This window comes from Grammomys surdaster, unplaced genomic scaffold (genome assembly GCF_004785775.1).
Source record: "Grammomys surdaster isolate TR1022 unplaced genomic scaffold, NIH_TR_1.0 126531, whole genome shotgun sequence".
In the NCBI taxonomy this organism is placed as follows: Eukaryota; Metazoa; Chordata; class Mammalia; order Rodentia; family Muridae; genus Grammomys; species Grammomys surdaster.
Window position 1 is genome coordinate 14,192,553 of NW_021621323.1, and position 7,783 is coordinate 14,200,335.

The window sequence follows — 7,783 nt, forward strand, 5'->3', positions numbered from 1 at the left end:
CCTATGGTCACTTGATCTTTGACAAAGGAGCTAAAACTGTCCATTGGAAAAAGGACAGCATTTTCAACAAATGGTGCTGGTTCAACTGGAGGACAACGTGTAGAAGAATGAAAATTGATTCATTCTTATCTCCTTGTACAAAGCTGAAGTCTAAGTGGATAAAGGACCTCCATATAAAACCAGATACACTGAAACTAATAGAAGAGAAGGTGGGGAAGAGCCTCGAATACTTGGGCACAGGGGAAAAGTTCCTGAACAGAACACCAATGGCATATGCTCTAAGATCAAGAATTGACAAATGGGACTTCATAAAATTGCAAAGTTTCTGTAAGGCAAAGAACACTGTCAATAGGACAAAACGACAACCAACAAATTGGGAAAAGATCTTTACCAATCCTTCATCTGCTAGAGGGCTAATATCGAATATATACAAAGAACTCAAGAAATTAGACTCCAGACAACCAAATAACCCTATTAAAAAATGGGGTATAGAGCTTAACAAAGAATTTTCAACGGAAGAAACTCGAATGGCCTAGAAGCACCTAAAGAAATGTTCAGTGTCCTTAGTCATCAGGGAAATGCAAATCAAAACAACCCTGAGACTCCATCTTACACTAGTCAGAATGGCTAAGATTAAAAACTCAGGTGATAGTAGATGCTGGCGAGGGTGTGGAGAAAGAGGAACACTCCTCCATTGTTGGTGGGACTGCAAGATGGTGCAACCACGTTGAAAATCAGTGTGGCGGTTCCTCAGAAAATTGGACATAGCATTACCTGAGGATCCAGCTATACCACTCCTAGGCATATATCAAGAAGATGCTTGAACATATAGCAGGGACATATGCTCAACTATGTTCATAGCAGCCTTATTTATATTAGCCAGGAACTGGAAAGAACCCAGATGTCCTTCATCTGAAGAATCGATTCAAAATATGTGGTATATTTACACAATGGAGTATCACTCAGCTATTAAAAACAATGAATTCGAGAGTTTCCAAGGTAAATGGATGGAACTAGAAATCATCATCCTTAGTGAAGTAAGCCAATCACAAAAGAACACACATGGCATTCACTCACTGATTATTGGATATTAGCCCAGAACCTTGAAATGCCCAAGATGCAACTCACAGGCCACATGAAGCTCATAAAGAAGGAAGACCAAGTTGGGGTGATTCAGTTCTTCTTAGAAGGAGCAACAAAATACTCAAGGGAGCAAATATGGAGACAAAGTGAGGGACAGAAACTGAAGGAGGGGCCATTTGAAGCCCTTTCCACATGAGTATCCATCCCATGTGCAGTCACCAAAGGTAGATGCTGATGTGGAAGTCAGGAAGTGCATGCTGATAAGAGCCTGATATGGATGTCTCCTCAGAGGCCTTCAAGAGTCTGACATATTCAGAGGCAGATGCTCACAACTAGCCATTGAACTGATCATGGGGTTCTCAATGGAGGAGTTAGAGTGAGGACTGAAGGAGCTGAAAGGGTTTGTGGCACCATGAGGAGATCAACAATACCAACCAACCACAGCTCCCAGGGTCTAAACCACCAGCCTGGGAGCACTTAGGGAGGGATCCAGGGCTTCAGCTGAATTCGTAAGAGTGGAGGGCCCTGCTGGGCATAGGTGGAATATGAGATCCTTGATGTCATGAAGCCTGGACGCCCCAGGGGGTGGGAATTTTGAGGGTGGGGAAGTGGGAGTGGGGGGGGTAGGTGGGGGTTACATCCACAGAGAAGAAGGAGGAGGGGTAAGGGGATAGGGGGTTCCCGGGTGGGTGGGGGATGGGGTAAGGGGACAACATATGAAATGTAAATAAAATATCCAATAAAAAAAATTATAAAAAAAAAACACAAGTAGGCAACCAATGTGGTTAGCAGACACAAAACATGTCCTGTACCTGCAAAGACTATCGATTTTGTAACGATTCTGTAATCTAGGAAAGAAAAGAGAATCAAATGTACACAAAGATTAAGGTGGTATTAATAATTAAAACCAGAAATAGGAATCCTAAAATTATAATACAAAAGTAAGCTAAAATCTGATTAATAAAATAATAGTAAATGGGTGAAGACAGAGATTCTAGCTATGAGATCTATTTAAAAAATGATCTGAGATGCAGCAAAGAGAGCGAGGGAAATGAAAGTATTCTAGTGGGCACAAAGGGCAAAGTTTTCTGATACCTGTGATGACATCTCTGAAGCAAGAAGATATTGTGCAGAGGAAACCCTTGGTCATGTTTCCAGAGCCCGTGAGGGCAGAAGCATAGAATTCAGGATATGCAGCAAGTTCTAAGGAGGAAACTAAAAACAAATAAGCAACTAAACATAGGAGAATTACAACATGAAGAAAGAGCTAGACAAGCATCACAGAATAAAACCAGATCAATCACAAAGGAAGAACAATCAGCGTATTAGCTGATTTCTCAGCAGCAGCCATGTAAGCCAGATAACTCTAGCATGGTATATTGTCACACTGAAGAGAGAAGCTCACTTACCATGGAGTGAGATCGAAGGAGGAGCTTTAAGAAATGAAGTGAGGGAGCGTTTCACAAAGATTAACAATACAGGCTATGGTTGGTAGTAAAGTCCAGTCTCCTCTGGTACCTAAGTCCTGGGGCTGCATTCAGATCTTTTTCTTCAGTGTTCCGTGGTTTGAGACTTACACTAATGGTTACAGAAAACTCTTTCGCAGCCTGTTTTTCTTTATAAGCATTTCAGTTTGGATTTGGGGTAGAAAGAATGAAAATCTAAAACTGTATTTCCGTATAAGGCAAGCTGGGCATAGTTCTTTTGTGATCTTTTATTTTGTTAGTAGGAAAAGCTCTTTATTGCTTACATGCACCCTGAGGTGGAAACTCTTCCCGCCTGTGACTGACAGTTTCCTGTTTGTGATAGGCTTGTTTTCTAAATGTCAGTTGCTTGTTGGCTCTGGAAAGAGTCTAGGGAGATTGTTTTCCTTTATGGTTCTGTAGCTTGGTTCAACCAGTTACCATCCCTCATTTTTGCAATGGAAGATGGATTCATTCCTTATTGTGATTGAAATGGATATTTCCTGTCTCAGAAGCCCTCACAAAAGGTATTGAGACGATCATATCTAGTCAGCATCCTTAGTGATTATGGGGAATGTTTTATTGCCTCACCTGTACAGTGGGCATTGTATTGATCTTCCTTTCTAGTTACATGTTTTCATTTTCTGTCTTGTCCTGTAGTTCTGACATGGCATCTGTAAGTCTAGAACATCATTTAAGTCAGTATGGCTCAGTAGCTTAGAGAATTTTACCTGGTTACAACATAACAGAACACAGCTCTGGCATCCTTAATCTTGCAGGATAGGAGGAACTAAGACTTTATTGAACCCGACTCCGGTTGTCCTATGACTCCTTGCTAAGAATCATGACCTTCTCTCAGGTTCCTTTCTTCCTTTTGGGACTTGCTGGACCCTGAAGCAGTGGAGCCTTGAATCTTAGGAACTCTCCAGCTCGCCCATATGCTGAGGAAGTACAGGTAACCTGTTCTCCCTGGCACACCACTTTCTCCAGTCTCCAGCACAATGCACCTGCTTGGGCCAGCTCTATCCTCCAAGCCAAATTAGCCCCAAATTCTGTTCTTTGTCCCATCATTGTGAATTTGCCTGACCCTACACCTTCCATATCTTCCTTGATTCCCAGGCTACCTACCCTGGATCCCACAACTTTTGGACCCAATCTGATAAGCTTTACTAATGCCTCTACTAACCACAGGTTTGCTCTGGATGACATATTCTGTTCTTCAGCATAGTATACTATATCCACTCCACATGCACAATAAACACAAGAAATCCACATACCCAGATCTCATTGCAAAAATAATCGAAAGGTCAAGGCAGTATGTCTGTTGTTGGTCCATGTCAACCCATCCCACTTTCCCACTCATCTCTGTCCCTTCTCTTCTTCAAATCAACCAGTCCTATAAATGTTCTCCAATGAGAACCACCTAGGTAAAGTTTAGGATAGAGAACTTAAAAGAACAATTATAAACTGTTTCTAAGAATCCAAAGAGTTTAAAGAACACACAGGTCGATGGATGTAAAGAGAATGAGTTTGAAAAGAGCACAGGCCTGAGCGATGCCCAAGGAAATGCAAACATGGCTGAAGGAAATGACAAAGATAATCCAGGATTTGGGAACCAGGTTGTAACAGAAGTAGAAATACTGAAGAGAACTCAAGCTGAAATGAAAATGAAATTGAAGAACTAAGTAATAAAACTGGAAAACTCTGGGGAAGTTCTTGCAAGTAGAATGAATCAAATAGAAGATCAAATATCATGACTCAGAGACACGGTAGAGGAATTAGATCACACAAGCAAAGAATATGAAAAATTGAATGCAGAGAGAGGGGGAGGGGGAGGGGGAGGGAAGAGGGAGGGAGGAAAGAGAGAGGGGAGAAGAAACTTACAGGACATGTGATACACCATGAAAACAATACATATTCAAATTATGGGCATAAATGAAGAAGAGTCCCAAATAGAGGACACAGACCAGATCTTCAACAGACTTTTGAAGAAGAAAAGTTCCTTAAAAACTAAGACAAAAAAGACCCATACAGAGACAAGATGCACAGAGAACGCCCAGTAGACAAGACCTGAAAAGAAAATCCCCACAGCATATCATGGCTTAAAAACACTGAAAATACAGAACAAAGAAAGAGTTTTGAAATTGGCAAGAGTAAAACACACAAGTTCCATGTAATGAACAATCCATGAGAATAACATTGATTTCTTAATGAAAACTTTGAAAGCCAGAAGAGCCTTGAGCAATGGACTCTAGATTCTAAATAACCCAGTCTGCCCATCTAGATCACTGAACCCAGCAAAACTATCTACCATAATTGAAGGAGAGAGAAACTCTCTGTGTTATAAACAAGTGTAAGGGATTCATATCCCACAAGCCAATCTTAAAGAGAATGCTGGAAGAAATTCTTCAGACTGTAGAAGGGAAGACACGCTGAAAGACTCCAGAAAGAAAACAAATGAAACAGTAATATTACTCAAATATTCAGCACAACTGAGAAAACAAACAAACAAACAAACAAATTCCCCAATGATAAACAATAAAGTGGTTGTGATAAACACACACTTCTCAATAATAACTTTAAATAGTAACGGCACCAGCTCTCTGATTAAAAAGATAGTATGGCTGAATGGATTGAGAAACAAAAGTCTTTTTTCTTCTGTTGAGTACAAGAAATTCATCTTAGCTTTAAAGATAGACTTCAAGTGAAAGGATAGAAAAGAAGATAGTCTAAGTAAATGGGACCAGGAAGCATTCGGGCAGAACTGCCCTTGTGTCTGGGGGAAAAATGATTTCATGCTAAAACTAATCAAAAGAGATAAAGAGGAACACTTCATTCTAATCAAGGGAGTGATTTACCAAGCCGACATCACAGTCCTAAATAAATGAGCATTCCGTTTTGCAGAGCTGTTCTGAATGAGTAGCCAACAGAGCCACTGGGACTGGGAACTTCTGGGTATTTACCTCTTTCATAAATTTAATTTTAAGCTTATGAGACTTGCCCAAACTGTACTGTACTCTGAAGAAAACTTCAGATTTTTTTCTATTTTCATTTCTGTTTTCTGCTTAAAAGGATTTGTGCAACAATAAAATTTTAGATACTATATAAACTGCTATTTTCCACATCTGTATAAGAAAGTGTAAGTTCCTCCCATGCATACTATTGATAATAGACTAAAAATAGGAGAGCATTTGATTGGTGTTTGTACCTCCTTATCCGTCAGTAAGCTAGTTTGTTTACAAGTTCTTGTGGACTCCATATTGACAGTCTCCAGGAAGCTTTTGTCATCTAAAATGTAAGTCCTAATGTAGCATCTTTGTTTTAACTTTTGTGTATGTATGTGCATGTGTGTGCGTGCGTGTGTGTGTGTGTGTGTGTGTGTGTGTGTTTGTGTGTACTAGGTTTAGTGTGGTGTGTGTGTTTGCATGTGTATAGGATATTTCTGTAATTGTTCTCCACCTTAATTTTTGAGACAAGGTCTCTCACCAAATCTGGAGCTCATTAATTGGCTAGCCTGGCTGCCCAGTGAGCTCTGAGGACTCACCTGTTTCCCAGCTATATACTCTTGTAGCTCCACAGTGCCATGTCAGGTTTTTAATGTGGATGCTAGGATTCAATCTCAGCACCTCATGGTTACAGAACAGGAAATTTATTAACTAAATCACTTTCCCAACCAAGGTTCAGCATACTTTGAAACACTGTATTTCCTCAAGAAAACAAAATTTATCAGTAGTTCTAACATAAAATCATGAGAGGGAGTCTTTTTCATTGGCAAACTTCTCAATAATTAGAGAAATAAAAAGTAGCTGAAGGAAAGTACAGACTCATTTTGTTATATTTAGGCATTTGGTGTGTCTGTGGAAGGATGTAGGGAGTTTGCAGATGATGCTCTTGGGGCAGCATGAGCTCTGGAAGACACTAAGGTTTATGAATGAGTTTAGGCTGATGCAACATTTTAATAAGCTCTCTGGGGTGAAGTGTCACAAACCAGGATCCTATGAATGGCTGGGAGCCGCACTGTTGAGAATTCATCTGTCTCTAAAGTTTCCACATGAAGTCAAAAAGGAACATTTTTTTTCATAAACGCACAAAGTCACATTCTGAAAGAGAACCCGATTCTATTTTGTGAATGAAATATAACTTCAAGATACATTAAAGGATGTCATTCTGAAAATAGCTATTACCTTTTGTTTTATTCCAAAGTAAATATATGTATAAATATCTTCAGATTGCTTTGAAGTTTCTTTCTGCTATCTTTGTTGTTAATGTCAGAGATGGTGTGATAATACTTAGATTTTAATTACAATGATTAAAAGTCCAAAGAAAACCCCACAAGGCTTCTTGATCTTTGTTGCGAGATGTAACACATAGCTATGAAATGTTAGATTGTCACCTGTGAGCTTGGTCAGCTCACTTCACTATTTTTGTTTCTCAGTTAATTAAAAGATTAAAACACACAGGGGAGAAAGGACAGAACTGCTGAGCTCTTTTCCCAACCCACTCTCTCATTTAAACATCCCATCATTTCTAGAAAAGAAAAACTCGTTTGTTTACCTCATGCTGCATTCTTTTTGTTGAACATATAAAAGTAGAAAACAGAATTCGTTCCTGGAAAACAGGGATTAACTAATTTCCTACTTCCTCTAAACTCTGATAGGTACTTACATTTAGTCTGAATGTTAAGAAAAATGTGTGAGTTACTGTTACCCTTATAACATGTCTACCATTTTGAAGAGCTAAGGTACTATACATTGCTGTATTTTCTTTATGATTGTATGCTTTAGTGACTCCAACAGACACTTAAGTCCCCTGTTGTTACTCTTCTGACTTCAATGACACACGGGGACAGTTTCACATATGATTGAACACGAATGCCATAGCTTCTCATATTCTTTAGTTCTAAATTTATGTGGGAATTATACTGAATATATGTTGCCATGTCCTTCTCTTACTGAAACAAGGTCTCAATCAGGCTAGCCTGGAATTCATTGCAAACTCACTCTAAATCTCTTGCCTCAGCCTCCTAAAGGTTGGGATTGTTGTGCTTATAAAAAAGATAAAGAGATAAAGAGTATGTTCTGTGGGTGTGTGGAGAGGTATAGGGGAAGGGGATGTCTCAGTGGGCCCATGCAGAGGCATCCCTTCCCCCTGAGGGACCAGCATAGAATAGAGTTTATTCAGGGCATATGGAGGGAAGCCAGGAGGGTAGGGGAGAGAGAGAGAGAGAGAGAGAGAGA